We start from the raw sequence: 21,833 nt of genomic DNA, 5'->3' as shown, positions 1-21,833 counted from the left end.
CCCTTCCGTGCCCCCCCGTCCCCTTCCGTGCCCCCCCCGTCCCCCGTCCTTCCGTGCCCCCCCGTCCCCTTCCGTGCCCCCCGTCCCCTTCCGTGCCCCCCCGTCCCCTTCCGTGCCCCCCCGTCCCCTTCCGTGCCCCCCGTCCCCTTCCGTGCCCCCCCGTCCCCTTCCGTGCCCCCCCGTCCCCTTCCGTGCCCCCCCGTCCCCTTCCGTGCCCCCCCGTCCCCTTCCGTGCCCCCCCCCCCGTCCCCTTCCGTGCCCCCCCGTCCCCTTCCGTGCCCCCCCGTCCCCTTCCGCGCCCCCCGTCCGCCCCTGGCACGTTCCGCGCCCCCCGTCCGCCCCTGGCACGTTCCGCGCCCCCCGTCCGCCCCTGGCACGTTCCGCGCCCCCCCGTCCGACCCTGGGCCGTTCCGTGCCCCCCGTCCGCCCCTGGCACGTTCCGCGCCCCCCGTCCGCCCCTGGGCCGTTCCGCGCCCCCCGTCCGCCCCTGGCACGTTCCGCGCCCCCCGTCCGCCCCTGGCACGTTCCGCGCCCCCCGTCTGCCCCTGGCACGTTCCGTGCCCCCCGTCTGCCCCTGGCGCGTTCCGTGCCCCCCGTCTGCCCCTGGCGCGTTCCGTGCCCCCCGTCTGCCCCTGGCGCGTTCCGTGCCCCCCGTCTGCCCCTGGCGCGTTCCGTGCCCCCCGTCTGCCCCTGGCACGTTCCGTGCCCCCCGTCTGCCCCTGGCACGTTCCGTGCCCCCCGTCCGCCCCTGGCACGTTCCGTGCCCCCCGTCTGCCCCTGGCACGTTTCCGTGCCCCCCGTCCGCCCCTGGCACGTTCCGTGCCCCCCGTCTGCCCCTGGCACGTTCCGTGCCCCCCGTCTGCCCCTGGCACGTTCCGTGCCCCCCGTCCGCCCCTGGCACGTTCCGTGCCCCCCGTCTGCCCCCGGCACGTTCCGTGCCCCCCGTCTGCCCCCGGCACGTTCCGTGCCCCCCGTCTGCCCCCGGCACGTTCCGTGCCCCCCGTCTGCCCCCGGCACGTTCCGTGCCCCCCGTCTGCCCCCGGCACGTTCCGTGCCCCCCCGTCTGCCCTTGGCACGTTCCCGTGCCCCCCGTCAGCCCCTGGCACGTTCCGTGCCCCCCGTCCGCCCCTGGCACGTTCCGTGCCCCCCGTCCGCCCCCTGGCACGTTCCGTGCCCCCCGTCCGCCCCTGGCACGTTCCGTGCCCCCCGTCTGCCCCCGGCACGTTCCGTGCCCCCCGTCTGCCCCCGGCACGTTCCGTGCCCCCCGTCTGCCCCCGGCACGTTCCGTGCCCCCCGTCTGCCCCCGGCACGTTCCGTGCCCCCCGTCTGCCCCCGGCGCGTTCCGTGCCCCCCGTCTGCCCCTGGCGCGTTCCGTGCCCCCCGTCTGCCCCTGGCGCGTTCCGTGCCCCCCGTCTGCCCCTGGCACGTTCCGTGCCCCCCGTCTGCCCCTGGCACGTTCCGTGCCCCCCGTCAGCCCCTGGCACGTTCCGTGCCCCCCGTCAGCCCCTGGCACGTTCCGTGCCCCCCGTCCGCCCCTGGCACGTTCCGTGCCCCCCGTCTGCCCCTGGCACGTTCCGTGCCCCCCGTCCGCCCCCGGCACGTTCCGCGCCCCCCGTCTGCCCCCGGCACGTTCCGTGCCCCCCGTCTGCCCCCGGCACGTTCCGTGCCCCCCGTCTGCCCCCGGCACGTTCCGTGCCCCCCGTCTGCCCCCGGCACGTTCCGTGCCCCCCCGTCTGCCCTTGGCACGTTCCGTGCCCCCCGTCAGCCCCTGGCACGTTCCGTGCCCCCCGTCAGCCCCTGGCACGTTCCGTGCCCCCCGTCCGCCCCTGGCACGTTCCGTGCCCCCCGTCTGCCCCTGGCACGTTCCGTGCCCCCCGTCCGCCCCTGGCACGTTCCGTGCCCCCCGTCCGCCCCCAGCACGTTCCGTGCCCCCCGTCTGCCCCCGGCACGTTCCGTGCCCCCCGTCTGCCCCCGGCACGTTCCGTGCCCCCCGTCTGCCCCCGGCACGTTCCGTGCCCCCCGTCTGCCCCCGGCACGTTCCGTGCCCCCCGTCTGCCCCCGGCACGTTCCGTGCCCCCCGTCTGCCCCCGGCACGTTCCGTGCCCCCCGTCTGCCCCCGGCACGTTCCGTGCCCCCCGTCTGCCCCCGGCACGTTCCGTGCCCCCCCTTCCCGTTCCGTGCCCCCCCGTCCCGTTCCGTGCCCCCCCGTCCCGTTCCGTGCCCCCCCGTCCCGTTCCGTGCCCCCCCGTCCCGTTCCGTGCCCCCCCGTCCCGTTCCGTGCCCCCCCGTCCCGTTCCGTGCCCCCCCGTCCCGTTCCGTGCCCCCCCGTCCCGTTCCGTGCCCCCCCGTCCCGTTCCGTGCACCCCGCCCCGTTCCGTGCCCCCCCGTCCCGTTCCGTGCCCCCCCGTCCCGTTCCGTGCCCCCCCGTCCCGTTCCGTGCCCCCCCGTCCCGTTCCGTGCCCCCCCGTCCCGTTCCGTGCCCCCCCGTCCCGTTCCGTGCCCCCCGTCCCGTTCCGTGCCCCCCCGTCCCGTTCCGTGCCGTCCCGTTCCGTGCCCCCCCGTCCCGTTCCGTGCCCCCCCGTCCCGTTCCGTGCCCCCCCGTCCCGTTCCGTGCCCCCCCGTGCCGTTCCGTGCCCCCCCGTCCCGTTCCGTGCCCCCCCGTCCCGTTCCGTGCCCCCCCGTCCCGTTCCGTGCCCCCCCGTCCCGTTCCGTGCCCCCCGTCCCGTTCCGTGCCCCACCCGTCCCGTTCCGTGCCCCCCCCGTCCCGTTCCGTGCCCCCCCGTCCCGTTCCGTGCCCCCCCGTCCCTTTCCCTGCCCCCCCGTCCCGTTCCGTGCCCCACCCGTCCCGTTCCGTGCCCCACCCGTCCCGTTCCGTGCCCCCCCCGTCCCGTTCCGTGCCCCCCCGTCCCGTTCCGTGCCCCCCCCGTCCCGTTCCGTGCCCCCCCGTCCCGTTCCGTGCCCCCCCGTCCCGTTCCGTGCCCCCCCGTCCCGTTCCGTGCCCCCCCGTCCCGTTCCGTGCCCCCCCGTCCCGTTCCGTGCCCCCCCGTCCCGTTCCGTGCCCCCCCGTCCCGTTCCGTGCCCCCCCGTCCCGTTCCGTGCCCCCCGTCCCGTTCCGTGCCCCCCCGTCACGTTCCGTGCCCCCCCGTCACGTTCCGTGCCCCCCCGTCCCCTTCCGTGCCCCCCCGTCCCCTTCCGTGCCCCCCCGTCCCCTTCCGTGCCCCCCCGTCCCCTTCCGTGCCCCCCCGTCCCCTTCCGTGCCCCCCCGTCCCCTTCCGTGCCCCCCCGTCCCCTTCCGTGCCCCCCCGTCCCCTTCCGTGCCCCCCCGTCCCCTTCCGTGCCCCCCCGTCCCCTTCCGTGCCCCCCCGTCCCCTTCCGTGCCCCCCCGTCCCCTTCCGTGCCCCCCCGTCCCCTTCCGTGCCCCCCCGTCCCCTTCCGTGCCCCCCCGTCCCCTTCCGTGCCCCCCCGTCCCCTTCCGTGCCCCCCCGTCCCCTTCCGTGCCCCCCCCGTCCCCTTCCGTGCCCCCCCGTCCCCTTCCGTGCCCCCCGTCCCCTTCCGTGCCCCCCCGTCCCCTTCCGTGCCCCCCCGTCCCCTTCCGTGCCCCCCCGTCCCCTTCCGTGCCACCCCGTCCCCTTCCGTGCCCCCCCGTCCCCTTCCGTGCCCCCCCGTCCCCTTCCGTGCCCCCCCGTCCCCTTCCGTGCCCCCCCGTCCCCTTCCGTGCCCCCCCGTCCCCTTCCGTGCCCCCCGTCCCCTTCCGTGCCCCCCCGTCCCCTTCCGTGCCCCCCCGTCCCCTTCCGTGCCCCCCCGTCCCCTTCCGTGCCCCCCCGTCCCCTTCCGTGCCCCCCCGTCCCCTTCCGTGCCCCCCCGTCCCCTTCCGTGCCCCCCGTCCCCTTCCGTGCCCCCCCGTCCCCTTCCGTGCCCCCCCGTCCCCTTCCGTGCCCCCCCGTCCCCTTCCGTGCCCCCCCGTCCCCTTCCGTGCCCCCCCGTCCCCTTCCGTGCCCCCCCGTCCCCTTCCGTGCCCCCCCGTCCCCTTCCGTGCCCCCCCGTCCCCTTCCGTGCCCCCCCGTCCCCTTCCGTGCCCCCCCGTCCCCTTCCGTGCCCCCCCGTCCCCTTCCGTGCCCCCCCGTCCCCTTCCGTGCCCCCCCGTCCCCTTCCGTGCCCCCCCGTCCCCTTCCGTGCCCCCCCGTCCCCTTCCGTGCCCCCCCGTCCCCTTCCGTGCCCCCCCGTCCCCTTCCGTGCCCCCCCGTCCCCTTCCGTGCCCCCCCGTCCCCTTCCGTGCCCCCCGTCCCCTTCCGTGCCCCCCCGTCCCCTTCCGTGCCCCCCCGTCCCCTTCCGTGCCCCCCCGTCCCCTTCCGTGCCCCCCCGTCCCCTTCCGTGCCCCCCCGTCCCCTTCCGTGCCCCCCCGTCCCCTTCCGTGCCCCCCCGTCCCCTTCCGTGCCCCCCCGTCCCCTTCCGTGCCCCCCCGTCCCCTTCCGTGCCCCCCCCGTCCCCTTCCGTGCCCCCCCGTCCCCTTCCGTGCCCCCCGTCCCCTTCCGTGCCCCCCCGTCCCCTTCCGTGCCCCCCGTCCCCTTCCGTGCCCCCCCGTCCCCTTCCGTGCCCCCCCGTCCCCTTCCGTGCCCCCGTCCCCTTCCGTGCCCCCCCCGTCCCCTTCCGTGCCCCCCCGTCCCCTTCCGTGCCCCCCCGTCCCCTTCCGTGCCCCCCCGTCCCCTTCCGTGCCCCCCCCGTCCCCTTCCGTGCCCCCCGTCCCCTTCCGTGCCCCCCCGTCCCCTTCCGTGCCCCCCCGTCCCCTTCCGTGCCCCCCCGTCCCCTTCCGTGCCCCCCCGTCCCCTTCCGTGCCCCCCGTCCCCTTCCGTGCCCCCCCGTCCCCTTCCGTGCCCCCCCGTCCCCTTCCGTGCCCCCCCGTCCCCTTCCGTGCCCCCCCGTCCCCTTCCGTGCCCCCCCGTCCCCTTCCCGTGCCCCCCCGTCCCCTTCCGTGCCCCCCCGTCCCCTTCCGTGCCCCCCCGTCCCCTTCCGTGCCCCCCCCGTCCCCTTCCGTGCCCCCCCGTCCCCTTCCGTGCCCCCCCGTCCCCTTCCGTGCCCCCCCGTCCCCTTCCGTGCCCCCCCGTCCCCTTCCGTGCCCCCCCGTCCCCTTCCGTGCCCCCCCGTCCCCTTCCCGTGCCCCCCCGTCCCCTTCCGTGCCCCCCCGTCCCCTTCCGTGCCCCCCCGTCCCCTTCCGTGCCCCCCCGTCCCCTTCCGTGCCCCCCCGTCCCCTTCCGTGCCCCCCCGTCCCCTTCCGTGCCCCCCCGTCCCCTTCCGTGCCCCCCCGTCCCCTTCCGTGCCCCCCCGTCCCCTTCCGTGCCCCCCCCGTCCCCTTCCGTGCCCCCCCGTCCCCTTCCGTGCCCCCCCGTCCCCTTCCGTGCCCCCCGTCCCCTTCCGTGCCCCCCCGTCCCCTTCCGTGCCCCCCCGTCCCCTTCCGTGCCCCCCCGTCCCCTTCCGTGCCCCCCCGTCCCCTTCCGTGCCCCCCCGTCCCCTTCCGTGCCCCCCCGTCCCCTTCCGTGCCCCCCCGTCATCTTCCGTGCCCCCCCGTCCCCTTCCGTGCCCCCCCGTCCCCTTCCGTGCCCCCCCGTCCCCTTCCGTGCCCCCCCGTCCCCTTCCGTGCCCCCCCGTCCCCTTCCGTGCCCCCCCGTCCCCTTCCGTGCCCCCCGTCCCCTTCCGTGCCCCCCCGTCCCCTTCCGTGCCCCCCCGTCCCCTTCCGTGCCCCCCCGTCCCCTTCCGTGCCCCCCCGTCCCCTTCCGTGCCCCCCCGTCCCCTTCCGTGCCCCCCCGTCCCCTTCCGTGCCCCCCCGTCCCCTTCCGTGCCCCCCCGTCCCCTTCCGTGCCCCCCCATCCCCTTCCGTGCCCCCCCGTCCCCTTCCGTGCCCCCCCGTCCCCTTCCGTGCCCCCCCGTCCCCTTCCGTGCCCCCCCGTCCCCTTCCGTGCCCCCCCGTCCCCTTCCGTGCCCCCCCGTCCCCTTCCGTGCCCCCCCGTCCCCTTCCGTGCCCCCCCGTCCCCTTCCGTGCCCCCCCGTCCCCTTCCGTGCCCCCCCGTCCCCTTCCGTGCCCCCCCGTCCCCTTCCGTGCCCCCCCGTCCCCTTCCGTGCCCCCCCGTCCCCTTCCGTGCCCCCCCGTCCCCTTCCGTGCCCCCCCGTCCCCTTCCGTGCCCCCCCGTCCCCTTCCGTGCCCCCCCGTCCCCTTCCGTGCCCCCCCGTCCCCTTCCGTGCCCCCCCGTCCCCTTCCGTGCCCCCCCGTCCCCTTCCGTGCCCCCCCGTCCCCTTCCGTGCCCCCCCGTCCCCTTCCGTGCCCCCCCGTCCCCTTCCGTGCCCCCCCGTCCCCTTCCGTGCCCCCCCGTCCCCTTCCGTGCCCCCCCGTCCCCTTCCGTGCCCCCCCGTCCCCTTCCGTGCCCCCCCGTCCCCTTCCGTGCCCCCCCGTCCCCTTCCGTGCCCCCCCGTCCCCTTCCCGTGCCCCCCCGTCCCCTTCCGTGCCCCCCCGTCCCCTTCCGTGCCCCCCCGTCCCCTTCCGTGCCCCCCCGTCCCCTTCCGTGCCCCCCCGTCCCCTTCCGTGCCCCCCCGTCCCCTTCCGTGCCCCCCCGTCCCCTTCCGTGCCCCCCCGTCCCCTTCCGTGCCCCCCCCGTCCCCTTTCCGTGCCCCCCCGTCCCCTTCCGTGCCCCCCGTCCCCTTCCGTGCCCCCCCGTCCCCTTCCGTGCCCCCCCGTCCCCTTCCGTGCCCCCCCGTCCCCTTCCGTGCCCCCCCGTCCCCTTCCGTGCCCCCCCGTCCCCTTCCGTGCCCCCCCGTCCCCTTCCGTGCCCCCCCGTCCCCTTCCGTGCCCCCCCGTCCCCTTCCGTGCCCCCCCGTCCCCTTCCGTGCCCCCCCGTCCCCTTCCGTGCCCCCCCGTCCCCTTCCGTGCCCCCCCGTCCCCTTCCGTGCCCCCCGTCCCCTTCCGTGCCCCCCCGTCCCCTTCCGTGCCCCCCCGTCCCCTTCCGTGCCCCCCCGTCCCCTTCCGTGCCCCCCCGTCCCCTTCCGTGCCCCCCCGTCCCCTTCCGTGCCCCCCCGTCCCCTTCCGTGCCCCCCCGTCCCCTTCCGTGCCCCCCCGTCCCCTTCCGTGCCCCCCCGTCCCCTTCCGTGCCCCCCCGTCCCCTTCCGTGCCCCCCCGTCCCCTTCCGTTCCCCCCGTCCCCTTCCGTGCCCCCCCGTCCCCTTCCGTGCCCCCCCCGTCCCCTTCCGTGCCCCCCCGTCCCCTTCCGTGCCCCCCCGTCCCCTTCCGTGCCCCCCGTCCCCTTCCGTGCCCCCCCGTCCCCTTCCGTGCCCCCCCGTCCCCTTCCGTGCCCCCCCGTCCCCTTCCGTGCCCCCCGTCCCCTTCCGTGCCCCCCCGTCCCCTTCCGTGCCCCCCCGTCCCCTTCCGTGCCCCCCCGTCCCCTTCCGTGCCCCCCCGTCCCCTTCCGTGCCCCCCCGTCCCCTTCCGTGCCCCCCCGTCCCCTTCCGTGCCCCCCCGTCCCCTTCCGTGCCCCCCCGTCCCCTTCCGTGCCCCCCCGTCCCCTTCCGTGCCCCCCCGTCCCCTTCCGTGCCCCCCCGTCCCCTTCCGTGCCCCCCCGTCCCCTTCCGTGCCCCCCCGTCCCCTTCCGTGCCCCCCCGTCCCCTTCCGTGCCCCCCCGTCCCCTTCCGTGCCCCCCCGTCCCCTTCCGTGCCCCCCCGTCCCCTTCCGTGCCCCCCCGTCCCCTTCCGTGCCCCCCCGTCCCCTTCCGTGCCCCCCCGTCCCCTTCCGTGCCCCCCCGTCCCCTTCCGTGCCCCCCCGTCCCCTTCCGTGCCCCCCCGTCCCCTTCCGTGCCCCCCCGTCCCCTTCCGTGCCCCCCCGTCCCCTTCCGTGCCCCCCCGTCCCCTTCCGTGCCCCCCCGTCCCCTTCCGTGCCCCCCCGTCCCCTTCCGTGCCCCCCCGTCCCCTTCCGTGCCCCCCCGTCCCCTTCCGTGCCCCCCCGTCCCCTTCCGTGCCCCCCCGTCCCCTTCCGTGCCCCCCCGTCCCCTTCCGTGCCCCCCCGTCCCCTTCCGTGCCCCCCCGTCCCCTTCCGTGCCCCCCCGTCCCCTTCCGTGCCCCCCCCGTCCCCTTCCGTGCCCCCCCGTCCCCTTCCGTGCCCCCCCGTCCCCTTCCGTGCCCCCCCGTCCCCTTCCGTGCCCCCCCCGTCCCCTTCCGTGCCCCCCCGTCCCCTTCCGTGCCCCCCCGTCCCCTTCCGTGCCCCCCCGTCCCCTTCCGTGCCCCCCCGTCCCCTTCCGTGCCCCCCCGTCCCCTTCCGTGCCCCCCCGTCCCCTTCCGTGCCCCCCCGTCCCCTTCCGTGCCCCCCCGTCCCCTTCCGTGCCCCCCCGTCCCCTTCCGTGCCCCCCCGTCCCCTTCCGTGCCCCCCCGTCCCCTTCCGTGCCCCCCCGTCCCCTTCCGTGCCCCCCCGTCCCCTTCCGTGCCCCCCCGTCCCCTTCCGTGCCCCCCCGTCCCCTTCCGTGCCCCCCCGTCCCCTTCCGTGCCCCCCCGTCCCCTTCCGTGCCCCCCCGTCCCCTTCCGTGCCCCCCCGTCCCCTTCCGTGCCCCCCCGTCCCCTTCCGTGCCCCCCCGTCCCCTTCCGTGCCCCCCCGTCCCCTTCCGTGCCCCCCCGTCCCCTTCCGTGCCCCCCCGTCCCCTTCCGTGCCCCCCCGTCCCCTTCCGTGCCCCCCCGTCCCCTTCCGTGCCCCCCCGTCCCCTTCCGTGCCCCCCCGTCCCCTTCCGTGCCCCCCCGTCCCCTTCCGTGCCCCCCCGTCCCCTTCCGTGCCCCCCCGTCCCCTTCCGTGCCCCCCCGTCCCCTTCCGTGCCCCCCCGTCCCCTTCCGTGCCCCCCCGTCCCCTTCCGTGCCCCCCCGTCCCCTTCCGTGCCCCCCCGTCCCCTTCCGTGCCCCCCCGTCCCCTTCCGTGCCCCCCCGTCCCCTTCCGTGCCCCCCCGTCCCCTTCCGTGCCCCCCCGTCCCCTTCCGTGCCCCCCCGTCCCCTTCCGTGCCCCCCCGTCCCCTTCCGTGCCCCCCCGTCCCCTTCCGTGCCCCCCCGTCCCCTTCCGTGCCCCCCCGTCCCCTTCCGTGCCCCCCCGTCCCCTTCCGTGCCCCCCCGTCCCCTTCCGTGCCCCCCCCGTCCCCTTCCGTGCCCCCCCCGTCCCCTTCCGTGCCCCCCCGTCCCCTTCCGTGCCCCCCCGTCCCCTTCCGTGCCCCCCCGTCCCCTTCCGTGCCCCCCCGTCCCCTTCCGTGCCCCCCCGTCCCCTTCCGTGCCCCCCCGTCCCCTTCCGTGCCCCCCCGTCCCCTTCCGTGCCCCCCCGTCCCCTTCCGTGCCCCCCCGTCCCCTTCCGTGCCCCCCCGTCCCCTTCCGTGCCCCCCCCGTCTGCCCCATCCCGTTCCGTGCCCCCCCCCCGTCCTGTTCTGTGGCTCCCCGTCTACCCCCGTCCCATTTTATGCCCCCCCTGTCTGCCCCCGTCCCGCTCCGTGCACCCCGTCTGCCCCGTCCCGTTCCGTGCACCCCGTCTGTCCTGTTCCGTGCGCCCCCGTCTGCCCCATCCCGTTCCGTGTCACCCCCGTCCTCTTCCGTGTCCCCCCCCGTCTGCCCCGTCCCGTTCCGTGCGCCCCCGTCTGCCCCGTCCCGTTCCATGCCCCCCCCCGTTCTGTTCCGTGCCCCCCCACCGTCTGCCCCGTCCCGTTCCGTGCCCCCCCCCCCCCGTCTGCCCCGTCCCGTTCCGCGCGCTCCCGTCAGTCCCGTCCCGTTCCGTGCGCCCCCATCTGCCCCGTCCCGTTCCGTGCCCCTCCCCCCCGTCTCGTTCCGTCTGCCCCGTCCCGTTCTGTGCCCCCCGTCTGCCCCCGTCCCGTTCCGTGCCTCCCCCACCCCCCGGTCTGCCCCCATCCCGTTCCGTGCCCCCCCCCGGTCTGCCCCCGTCCCACTCCGAGCCCCGTCTGTCCCCATGCCGTTCCATGCCCCCCCCCCGCCCCCGTCCCATTCCCTGCCCCCCCCGTCCCGTTCTGTGCCCCCCCCCGTCTGCCCCCGTCCCGTTCCATGCCCCCCATCTTGCCCTGTCCTGTTCCGTGCCCCCCCGTCTGCCTCCGTCCCGTTCCGTGCCCTCCGTCCCGTTCCGTGCCCCCCATCTTCCCCGTCCCGTTCCGTGCCCCCCGTCTGCCCCGTCCCCTTCCGTGCCCCCTGTCTGCCCCGTCCTGTTCCGTGCCCCCCGTCTGCCACGTCCCGTTCCGTGCACCCTGTCTGCCCCGTCCCGTTCCGTGCACCCTGTCTGCCCCGTCCCGTTCCTGTCCGTCCCCGTCTGCCCCGTCCCGTTCCATGCCCCCCCGTCTGCCCCGTCCCGTTCCGTGCACCCAGTCTGCCCCGTCCCGTTCCGTCCCCCCCCGTCTGCCCCGTCCCGTTCCGTGCCCCCCGTCTGCCCCCGTCCCGGTTCCGTGCCCCCCGTCCCGTTCCGTGCACCCCGTCTGCCCCGTCCCGCTCCGTGCACCCCGTCTTCCCCGTCCCAACTCCGTGCACCCCGTCTGCCCCTGTCCCGTCCCGTGCCCCCCGTCTGCCCCGTCCCGTTCCATGCGCCCCCTTTTGCCCCGTCCTGTTCCGTGCCACCGCCCGCCGCCCTGTCCCGTTCCGTGTCCCCCCCTGCACCTGTCCCCTTCCGTTTCACCGTACGTCCCTGTCCCCTTCTGTCCCCCCTTCGTGTCCCCCGTCCGTCCCCCATTCCGTGTCCCCTGTCCGTCCCCCATTCCGTGCCCCCCATCCGTCCGCCCTTCCGTGCCCCCCGTCCGTCCCCCCTTCCGTGCCCCCCGTCCGTCCCTGTCCCGTTCCGTGCCCCCGTCTGCCCCCGTCCCATTCTGTGCCCCCCCGTCCAGCTCCTCGCCTCCGCCCCCGTCCCGTTCTGTGCCCCCCCGTCCAGCCCCTCGCCGCCCCGTCCGCCCCCGTCCATTTCCTTGCTGTCCCGTTCTGTGCCCCCTGTCTGCCCCCGTCCTGTTCCGTGCCCTCCCCGTCTTCCACCGTCCTGCTCCGTGCACCCCGTCTGCCCCGTCCCGGTCCGTCCGCCCCCGTCTGCCCCGTCCTGTTCGGTGCCCCCGTCTGCCCCCATCCCGCTCCGTGCCCTCCGTCCCGTTCCGTGCCCCCCGTCTTCCCCTGTCCCGCTCCGTGCCTCCCGTCTGCCCTCGTCCCGTTCCGTGCCCCCCCGTCTGCCCCGTCCTGCTCCGTGCACCCCGTCTGCCCCAGTCCCGCTCCGTGCACCCCGTCTGCCCCTGTCCCGCTCCGTGCGCCCCCCTCTGCCCCGTCCCGTAACGTGCCACCGCCCGCCGCCGTCCTGTGCCCCCCGCCTGCCCCGTCCCGTTCCGTGTCCCCTTCTGTGTCCCGTCTGCTTCCGTGTCCCACCCGCCCCTGTCCCCTTCCGTTTCACCGTACGTCCCTGTCCCCTTCCGTCCCCCTTTCCGTGCCCCCCGTCCGTCACTGTCCCATTCCGTGCCCCCTGTCCGTCCCCATCCCGTTCCGTGCGCCCCCGTCCCGTTCCGTGCCCCCCCGTCCCGTCTGCCCCGTCCCGTTCCGTGCGCTCCCGTCTGCCCCGTCCCGTTCCGTGCCCCCCCCCCCCCCCCCCCGTCTGCCCCGTCCCGTTCCGTGCCCCCCCCCCCGTCTGCCCCGTCCCGTCCCGTGCGCCCCCGTCTGCCCCGTCCCGTTCCGTGCGCCTCCGTCTGCCCAGTCCCGTTCCGTGCGCCCCCGTCTGTCCATTCCCGTTCCGTGCGCCCCCGTCAGCCCAGACCCGTTCCGTGCGGCCCCGTCTGCCCTGTCCTGTTCCGTGCACCCTGTCTGCCCCCGTCCCGTTCTGTGGCTCCCCGTCTGCCCCCGTACCGTTTTGTGCCCCCCCTGTCTGCCCCCGTCCCGCTCCGTGCCCACCGTCTGCCCCCGTCCCGTTCCGTGCCCCCCCCCCCCCCCCCCGGTCTGCCCCCGTCCTGTTCTGTGCTGCCCCGTCTGCCCCCGTCCCGTTCCGTGCCCCCAGTCTGTCCCATAAGACCATAAGTACTCCAAATGGGGCCTAACCAGTGCTTTATAAAGCCTCAGAAGTACATCCCTGCTTTTGTATTCCAAGCCTCTTGAGATAAATGACAACATTACATTTGCTTTCTTAATTACGGACTCAACCTGCAAGTCCCCATGCCATTCCGAGCCCCCCCCCCCGCCCCTGTCTCGTTCCCTGCTCCCTGTCTGCTCCAGTCCCGTTCCGTGCACCCCCTCCGTACCCGTCCCGTTCTGTGCCCCCTGTCCGCCCCCGTACCCTTCCGAGTCCCCCCCCCCCCCCCGTCTGCCTCCGTCCCGTTCCGTGCAGCCCCGTCTGCCGCCGTCATGTTCCGTTCCTCGCCCGCCCCCCTCGTCTGCCCCCGTTCCGTGCCCCTCCCGTCTGCCCCTGTCCCGTTCCGTACCCCCCCGTCTGCCCCCGTCCCGTTCCGTGCACCCCGTCTGCCCCGTCCCGTTCCGTGCACCCCGTCTGCCCTGTCCCGTTCCGTGCCCCCCCCGTCTGCCCTGTCCCGTTCCGTGCCCCCCCCCCCGTCTGCCCCGTCCCGTTCCGTGCCCCCCTCCCCCCCGTCCTGTTCTGTGGCTCCCCGTCTACCCCCGTCCCGTTCCGTGCGCCCCCGTCTTCCCCGTCCTGTTCCATGCCCCCCCCCCGTCCTGTTCCGTGCCCCCCCACCATCTGCCCCGTCCCGTTCCGTGCCCCCCCCGTCCTCTTCCGTGTCCCCCCCCGTCTGCCCCGTCCCGTTCCGTGCGCCCCCGTCTGCCCCGTCCCGTTCCATGCCCCCCCCCGTCCTGTTCCGTGCCCCCCCACCGTCTGCCCCGTCCCGTTCCGTGCCCCCCCCCCCCCCCCGTCTGCCCCGTCCCGTTCCGCGCGCTCCCGTCAGTCCCGTCCCGTTCCGTGCGCCCCCATCTGCCCCGTCCCGTTCCGTGCCCCTCCCCCCCGTCTCGTTCCGTCTGCCCCGTCCCGTTCTGTGCCCCCCGTCTGCCCCCGTCCCGTTTCGTGCCTCCCCCACTCCCCGGTCTGCCCCCATCCCGTTCCGTGCCCCCCCCCGGTCTGCCCCCGTCCCACTCCGAGCCCCGTCTGTCCCCATGCCGTTCCGTGCCCCCCCCCGCCCCCGTCCCATTCCCTGCCCCCCCCGTCCCGTTCTGTGCCCCCCCCCGTCTGCCCCCGTCCCGTTCCATGCCCCCCATCTTGCCCTGTCCTGTTCCGTGCCCCCCCGTCTGCCTCCGTCCCGTTCCGTGCCCTCCGTCCCGTTCCGTGCCCCCCATCTTCCCCGTCCCGTTCCGTGCCCCCCGTCTGCCCCGTCCCCTTCCGTGCCCCCTGTCTGCCCCGTCCTGTTCCGTGCCCCCCGTCTGCCACGTCCCGTTCCGTGCACCCTGTCTGCCCCGTCCCGTTCCGTGCACCCTGTCTGCCCCGTCCCGTTCTGTCCGTCCCCGTCCCGTTCCATGCCCCCCCGTCTGCCCCGTCCCGTTCCGTGCACCCAGTCTGCCCCGTCCCGTTCCGTCCGCCCCCGTCTGCCCCGTCCCGTTCCATGCCCCCCGTCTGCCCCCGTCCCGTTCCGTGCCCCCCGTCCCGTTCCGTGCACCCCGTCTGCCCCGTCCCGCTCCGTGCACCCCGTCTGCCCCGTCCCACTCCGTGCACCCCGTCTGCCCCTGTCCCGTCCCGTGCCCCCCGTCTGCCCCGTCCCGTTCCATGCGCCCCCTTTTGCCCCGTCCTGTTCCGTGCCACCGCCCGCCGCCCTGTCCCGTTCCGTGTCCCCCCCTGCACCTGTCCCCTTCCGTTTCACCGTACGTCCCTGTCCCCTTCTGTCCCCCCTTCGTGTCCCCCGTCCGTCCCCCATTCCGTGTCCCCTGTCCGTCCCCCATTCCGTGCCCCCCATCCGTCCGCCCTTCCGTGCCCCCCGTCCGTCCCCCCTTCCGTGCCCCCCGTCCGTCCCTGTCCCGTTCCGTGCCCCCGTCTGCCCCCGTCCCATTCTGTGCCCCCCCGTCCAGCTCCTCGCCTCCGCCCCCGTCCCGTTCTGTGCCCCCCCGTCCAGCCCCTCGCCGCCCCGTCCGCCCCCGTCCATTTCCTTGCTGTCCCGTTCTGTGCCCCCTGTCTGCCCCAGTCCCGCTCCGTGCACCCCGTCTGCCCCTGTCCCGCTCCGTGCGCCCCCCTCTGCCCCGTCCCGTAACGTGCCACCGCCCGCCGCCGTCCTGTGCCCCCCGCCTGCCCCGTCCCGTTCCGTGTCCCCTTCTGTGCCCCGTCTGCTTCCGTGTCCCACCCGCCCCTGTCCCCTTCCGTCCCCCTTTCCGTGCCCCCCGTCCGTCACTGTCCCATTCCGTGCCCCCTGTCCGTCCCCATCCCGTTCCGTGCCCCCCCGTCCCGTTCCGTGCCCCCCCGTCCCGTCTGCCCCGTCCCGTTCCGTGCGCTCCCGTCTGCCCCGTCCCGTTCCGTGCCCCCCCCGTCTGCCCCGTCCCGTTCCGTGCCCCCCCCCCCGTCTGCCCCGTCCCGTCCCGTTCCGTGCGCCCCCGTCTGCCCCGTCCCGTTCCGTGCGCCTCCGTCTGCCCAGTCCCGTTCCGTGCGCCCCCGTCTGTCCATTCCCGTTCCGTGCGCCCCCGTCAGCCCAGACCCGTTCCGTGCGGCCCCGTCTGCCCTGTCCTGTTCCGTGCACCCTGTCTGCCCCCGTCCCGGTCTGTGGCTCCCCGTCTGCCCCCGTACCGTTTTGTGCCCCCCCTGTCTGCCCCCGTCCCGCTCCGTGCCCACCGTCTGCCCCCGTCCCGTTCCGTGCCCCCCCACCCCCCCCGGTCTGCCCCCGTCCTGTTCTGTGCTGCCCCGTCTGCCCCCGTCCCGTTCCGTGCCCCCAGTCTGTCCCCATGCCATTCCGTGCCCCCCCCCCCGCCCCTGTCTCGTTCCCTGCTCCCTGTCTGCTCCAGTCCCGTTCCGTGCACCCCCTCCGTACCCGTCCCGTTCTGTGCCCCCTGTCCGCCCCCGTACCCTTCCGAGCCCCCCCCCCCGTCTGCCTCCGTCCCGTTCCGTGCAGCCCCGTCTGCCGCCGTCATGTTCCGTTCCTCGCCCGCCCCCTCGTCTGCCCCCGTTCCGTGCCCCTCCCGTCTGCCCCTGTCCCGTTCCGTACCCCCCCGTCTGCCCCCGTCCCATTCCGTGCACCCCGTCTGCCCCGTCCCGTTCCGTGCACACCGTCTGCCCTGTCCCGTTCCGTGCCCCCCCCCGTCTGCCCTGTCCCGTTCCGTGCCCCCCCCCCGTCTGCCCCGTCCCGTTCCGTGCCCCCCTCCCCCCCGTCCTGTTCTGTGGCTCCCCGTCTACCCCCGTCCCGTTCCGTGCGCCCCCGTCTTCCCCGTCCCGTTCCATGCCCCCCCCCGTCCTGTTCCGTGCCCCCCCACCGTCTGCCCCGTCCCGTTCCGTGCCCCCCCCCACCCGTCTGCCCCGTCCCGTTCCGCGCGCTCCCGTCAGTCCCGTCCCGTTCCGCGCGCTCCCGTCAGTCCCGTCCCGTTCCGTGCGCCCCCCGTCTTCCCCGTCTCATTCCGAGCCCCCCGTCTTCCCCGTCCCGTTCCGTGCACCCAGTCTGCCCAGACCCGTTCCGTGCGGCCCCGTCTGCCCCGTCCCGTTCCGTGCCCCCTGTCTGTCCCCATGCCATTCCGTGCCCCCCCCCCGCCCCTGTCCCGTTCCCTGCTCCCTGTCTCCTCCTGTCCCGTTCCGTGCACCCCCTCCGTCCCCGTCCCGTTCTGTGCCCCCTGTCCACCCCCGTACCCTTCCGAGCCCCCCCCCCCCCCCGTCTGCCACCGTCCCGTTCCGTGCAGCCCCGTCTGCCGCCGTCATGTTCCGTTCCTCGCCCGCCCCCCTCGTCTGCCCCCGTTCCGTTCCGTGCCCCCCCCGTCTGCCCCTGTCCCGTTCCGTACCCCCCCCGTCTGCCCCTGTCCCGCTCCGTGCACCCCGTCTGCCCCGTCCCGTTCCGTGCCCCCCCGTCTGCCCCGTCCCGTTCCGTGCCCCCCCCCGTCTGCCCCATCCCGTTCCGTGCCCCCCCCCCCCCCATCCTGTTCTGTGGCTCCCCGTCTACCCCCGTCCCATTTTGTGCCCCCCCTGTCTGCCCCCGGCCCGCTCCGTGCACCCCGTCTGCCCCGTCCCGTTCCGTGCACCCCGTCTGTCCTGTTCCGTGCGCCCCCGTCTGCCCCATCCCGTTCCGTGCCACCCCCGTCCTGTTCCGTGTCCCCCCCCCCGTCTGCCCCGTCCCGTTCCGTGCTCCCCCGTCTGCCCCGTCCCGTTCCATGCCCCCCCCCCGTCCTGTTCCGTGCCCCCCCACCGTCTGCCCCGTCCCGTTCCGTGCCCCCCCCCGTCTGCCCCGTCCCGTTCCGCGCGCTCCCGTCAGTCCCGTCCCGTTCCGTGCGCCCCCATCTGCCCCGTCCCGTTCCGTGCCCCTCCCCCCCGTCTCGTTCCGTCCGCCCCCGTCTGCTCCGTCCCATTCCGAGCCCCCCGTCTTCCCCGTCCCGTTCCGTGCACCCAGTCTGCCCCGTCCCGGTCCGTCCGCTCTGCCCCGTCCTGTTCCGTGCCCCCATCCCGTTCCGTGCCCTCCGTCCCGTTCCGTGCCCCCCATCTCCCCCCGTCCCGTTCCGTGCCCCCCCGTCTGCCCCTGTCCCGCTCCGTGCACCCCGTCTGCCCCGTCCCGTTCCGTGTCCCCCCTGCACCTGTCCCCTTCCGTTTCACCGTACGTTCCTGTCCCCTTCCGTCTTCCCTTCCGTGCCCCCCATCTGTCCCCATGCCGTTCCGTGCCCCCCGTCCGCACCGTCCCCTTCCGTGCCCCCCCCCCCCCCCCCCCCCCCCCCCCGGTCTGCCCCCGTCCTGTTCTGTGCCGCCCCGTCTGCCCCCGTCCCGTTCCGTGCCCCCTGTCTGTCCCCATGCCGTTCCGTGCCCCACCCGCGCCCGTCCCGTTCCTTCCCCCCTGTCCCGCTCCGCGCACCCCGCCTGCCTCGTCCCGTTCCACCTGCCCCGTCCCGTTCCGTGTCCCCCCCCGCACCTGTCCCCTTCCGTTTCACCGTACGTCCCTGTCCCCTTCTGTCCCCCATTCCGTGCCCCCCGTCCATCCCCCCTTCCGTGCCCCCCCGTCCGTCCCTGTCCCGTTCCGTGCCCCCGTTCCGTGCCGCCCTGTTCCGTGCCCCCCGTCTGCCCCCGTCCCATTCTGTGCCCCCCCATCCAGCTCCTCGCCTCCGCCCCCGTCCTGTTCCGTGCCCCCCCCGTCTGCCCCCGTCCATTTCCTTGCTGTCCCGTTCTGTGCCCCCCGTCTGCCCCCGTCCCGTTCCGTGCCCTCCCCGTCTACCCCCGTCCTGCTCCGTGCACCCCGTCTGCCCCCGTCCTGCTCCGTGCACTCCGTCTGCCCCTGTCCCGCTCCGTGCACCCCGTCTGCCCCCGTCCTGCTCCGTGCACCCCGTCTGCCCCCGTCCTGCTCTGTGCACTCCGTCTGCCCCTGTCCCGTTCCGTGTTCCCCCTGCACCTGTCCCCTTCCGTTTCACCGTACGTTCCTGTCCCCTTCCGTCTTCCCTTCCGTGCCCCCCATCTGTCCCCATGCCGTTCCGTGCCCCCCGTCCGCACCGTCCCGTTCCGTGCCCCACCCCCCTCTGTCCCCGTCCCGTTCCTTCCCCCCCGTCCCGCTCCGCGCACCCCGCCTGCCCCGTCCCGTTCCATCTGCCCCGTCCCGTTCCGTGTCCCCCCCCCTGCACCTGCCCCCTTCCGTTTCACCGTACGTCCCTGTCCCCTTCTGTCCCCCCTTCCCCGTCCCCCATTCCGTGCCCCCCGTCCATCCCCCCTTCCGTGCCCCCCGTCCGTCCCTGTCCCGTTCCGTGCCCCTCGTCCGGCCCCGTTCCGTGCCGCCCCGTTCCGTGCCCCCCGTCTGCCCCCGTCCCATTCTGTGCCCCCCCATCCAGCTCCTCGCCTCCACCCCCGTCCTGTTCCGTGCCCCCCCCCCGTCTGCCCCCGTCCATTTCCTTGCTGTCCCGTTCTGTGCCCCCCGTCTGCCCCCGTCCCGTTCTGTGCCCTCCCCGTCTGCCCCCGTCCTGCTCCGTGCACCCAGTCTGCCCCTGTCCCATTCCGTGCGCCCCCGTCTGCCCCGTCCCGTAACGTGCCCCCTCCCGCCGTCGTCCTGTGCCCCCCGTCTGCCCGGTCCCGTTCCGTGTGCCCCCCTGCACCTGTCCCCTTCTGTGCACCCGCCTGCCCCGTCTGCTTCCGTGTCCCACCCGCCCCTATCCCCTTCCGTCCCCCCGTCCATCCCTGTCCCGTTCCGTGCCCCCTGTCTGCTCCTGTCCCGTTCCGTGCACCCCCTCTGTCATCGTCCCGTTCTGTGCCCCCCGTCCGCACCCGTACCCTTCCGAGCCCCCCCCCCCCCCCCGTCTGCCTCCGTCCCGTTCCGTGCCCCCCCCCCGTCCCGTCCCGTTCCGTGCAGCCCCGTCTGCCGCCGTCATGTTCCGTTCCTCCCCCCCCCCCCCCCCGTCTGCCCACGTTCCGTTCCGTGCCCCCCCCGTCTGCCCCTGTCCCGTCCCATGCCCTCCGTCTGCCCCGTCCCGTTCCGTGTCCCCCCCTGCACCTGTCTCCTTCCGTTTCACCGTACGTCCCTGTCCCCCCTTCCGTGTCCCCCGTCCGTCCCCCCTTCCGTGTCCCCCGTCCGTCCCCCATTCCGTGCCCCCCGTCCGTCCCCCCTTCCGTGCCCCCCGTCCGTCCCTGTCCCGTTCCGTGCCCCCCGTCCGCCCCCGTTCCGTGCCGCCCCGTTCCGTGCCCCCTGTCTGCCCCCGTCCCATTCTGTGCCCCCCTGTCCAGCTCCTCGCCGCCCCCGTCCCGTTCCGTGCCCCCACCCCCCCCGTCTGCCCCCGTCCATTTCCTTGCTGTCCCGTTCTGTGCCCCCCGTCTGCCCCCGTCCCGTTCCGTGCCCTCCCCGTCTGCCCCTGTCCCGCTCTGTGCACCCCGTCTACCCCGTCCCGCTCCGTGCACCCCGTCTGCCCCTGTCCCGCTCCATGCACCCCGTCTGCCCCGTCCCGTTCCGTGCGCCCCCGTCTGCCCCGTCCCGTTCCGTGTCCCCATCTGCCCCGTCCCATTCCGAGCCCCCCGTCTTCCCCGTCCCGTTCCGTGCACCCAGTCTGCCCAGACCCGTTCCATGCGGCCCCGTCTGCCCCGTTCCGTGCACCCTGTCTGCCCCTGTCCCGTTCTGTGGCTCCCCGTCTGCCCCCGTCCCGCTCCGTGCCCACTGTCTGCCCCGTCCTGTTCCGTGCCCCCTGTCTGTCCCCATGCCATTCCGTGCCCCCCCCCCCGCCCCTGTCCCGTTCCCTGCTCCCTGTCTGCTCCTGTCCCGTTCCGTGCACCCCCTCCGTCCCCGTCCCGTTCTGTGCCCCCTGTCCGCCCCCGTACCCTTCCGAGCACCCCCCCCCCCCCCCGTCTGCCTCCGTCCCGTTCCGTGCAGCCCCGTCTGCCGCCGTCATGTTCCGTTCCTCGCCCGCCCCCCTCGTCTGCCCCCGTTCTGTTCCGTGCCCCCCCCGTCTGCCCCTGTTCCGTTCCGTACCCCCCCGTCTGCCCCGTCCCGTTCCGTGCCCCCCCGTCTGCCCCGTGTCCCACCCGCCCCTGTCCCCTTCCGTTTCACCGTACGTCCCTGTCCCCTTCCGTCCCCCCGTCCGCCACTGTCCCATTCCGTGCCCCCTGTCCGTCCCCATCCCGTTCTGTGCCCCCCGTCCCGTTCCATGACCCCCCCCCCGTCCTGTTCCGTGCCCCCCCACCGTCTGCCCCGTCCCGTTCCGTGCCCCCCCTCCCCGTCTGCCCCGTCCCGTTCCGCGCGCTCCCGTCAGTCCCGTCCCGTTCCGTGCGCCCCCATCTGCCCCATCCCGTTCCGTGCCCCTCCCCCCCGTCTCGTTCCGTCCGCCCCCGTCTGCCCCATCCCATTCCGAGCCCCCCGTCTTCCCCGTCCCGTTCCGTGCACCCAGTCTGCCCCGTCCCGGTCCGTCCGCCCCCGTCTGCCCCGTCCTGTTCCGTGCCCCCATCCCGTTCCGTGTCCTCCGTCCCGTTCCGTGCCCCCCATCTCCCCCCGTCCCATTCCGTGCCCCCCGTCTGCCCTCGTCCCGTTCCGTCAGCCCCGTCCCGCTCCGTGCACCCCGTCTGCCCCTGTCCCGTCCCGTGCCCCCCGTCTGCCCCGTCCCGTTCCATGCGCCCCCTTTTGCCCCGTCCTGTTCCGTGCCACCGCCCGCCGCCCTGTCCCGTTCCGTGTCCCCCCCTGCACCTGTCCCCTTCCGTTTCACCGTACGTCCCTGTCCCCTTCTGTCCCCCCTTCGTGTCCCCCGTCCGTCCCCCATTCCGTGTCCCCTGTCCGTCCCCCATTCCGTGCCCCCCATCCGTCCGCCCTTCCGTGCCCCCCGTCCGTCCCCCCTTCCGTGCCCCCCGTCCGTCCCTGTCCCGTTCCGTGCCCCCGTCTGCCCCCGTCCCATTCTGTGCCCCCCCGTCCAGCTCCTCGCCTCCGCCCCCGTCCCGTTCTGTGCCCCCCCGTCCAGCCCCTCGCCGCCCCGTCCGCCCCCGTCCATTTCCTTGCTGTCCCGTTCTGTGCCCCCTGTCTGCCCCCGTCCTGTTCCGTGCCCTCCCCGTCTTCCCCCGTCCTGCTCCGTGCACCCCGTCTGCCCCGTCCCGGTCCGTCCGCCCCCGTCTGCCCCGTCCTGCTCCGTGCACCCCGTCTGCCCCTGTCCCGCTCCGTGCACCCCGTCTGCCCCTGTCCCGCTCCGTGCGCCCCCCTCTGCCCCGTCCCGTAACGTGCCACCGCCCGCCGCCGTCCTGTGCCCCCCGCCTGCCCCGTCCCGTTCCGTGTCCCCTTCTGTGCCCCGTCTGCTTCCGTGTCCCACCCGCCCCTGTCCCCTTCCGTTTCACCGTACGTCCCTGTCCCCTTCCGTCCCCCTTTCCGTGCCCCCCGTCCGTCACTGTCCCATTCCGTGCCCCCTGTCCGTCCCCATCCCGTTCCGTGCGCCCCCGTCCCGTTCCGTGCCCCCCCGTCCCGTCTGCCCCGTCCCGTTCCGTGCGCTCCCGTCTGCCCCGTCCCGTTCCGTGCCCCCCCCGTCTGCCCCGTCCCGTTCCGTGCCCCCCCCCCCCGTCTGCCCCGTCCCGTCCCGTTCCGTGCGCCCCCGTCTGCCCCGTCCCGTTCCGTGCGCCTCCGTCTGCCCAGTCCCGTTCCGTGCGCCCCCGTCTGTCCATTCCCGTTCCGTGCGCCCCCGTCAGCCCAGACCCGTTCCGTGCGGCCCCGTCTGCCCTGTCCTGTTCCGTGCACCCTGTCTGCCCCCGTCCCGTTCTGTGGCTCCCCGTCTGCCCCCGTACCGTTTTGTGCCCCCCCTGTCTGCCCCCGTCCCGCTCCGTGCCCACCGTCTGCCCCCGTCCCGTTCCGTGCCCCCCCCCCCCCCCCCCCCCCGGTCTGCCCCCGTCCTGTTCTGTGCTGCCCCGTCTGCCCCCGTCCCGTTCCGTGCCCCCAGTCTGTCCCCATGCCATTCCGTGCCCCCCCCCCCCGCCCCTGTCTCGTTCCCTGCTCCCTGTCTGCTCCAGTCCCGTTCCGTGCACCCCCTCCGTACCCGTCCCGTTCTGTGCCCCCTGTCCGCCCCCGTACCCTTCCGAGCCCCCCCCCCCCCCCCCCCCCCCCGTCTGCCTCCGTCCCGTTCCGTGCAGCCCCGTCTGCCGCCGTCATGTTCCGTTCCTCGCCCGCCCCCCTCGTCTGCCCCCGTTCCGTGCCCCTCCCGTCTGCCCCTGTCCCGTTCCGTACCCCCCCGTCTGCCCCCGTCCCGTTCCGTGCACCCCGTCTGCCCCGTCCCGTTCCGTGC

This window comes from Mustelus asterias, unplaced genomic scaffold, assembly GCF_964213995.1.
Source record: "Mustelus asterias unplaced genomic scaffold, sMusAst1.hap1.1 HAP1_SCAFFOLD_1436, whole genome shotgun sequence".
NCBI lineage: Eukaryota > Metazoa > Chordata > Chondrichthyes > Carcharhiniformes > Triakidae > Mustelus > Mustelus asterias.
Note: the sequence above shows the minus strand (reverse complement) of the source record.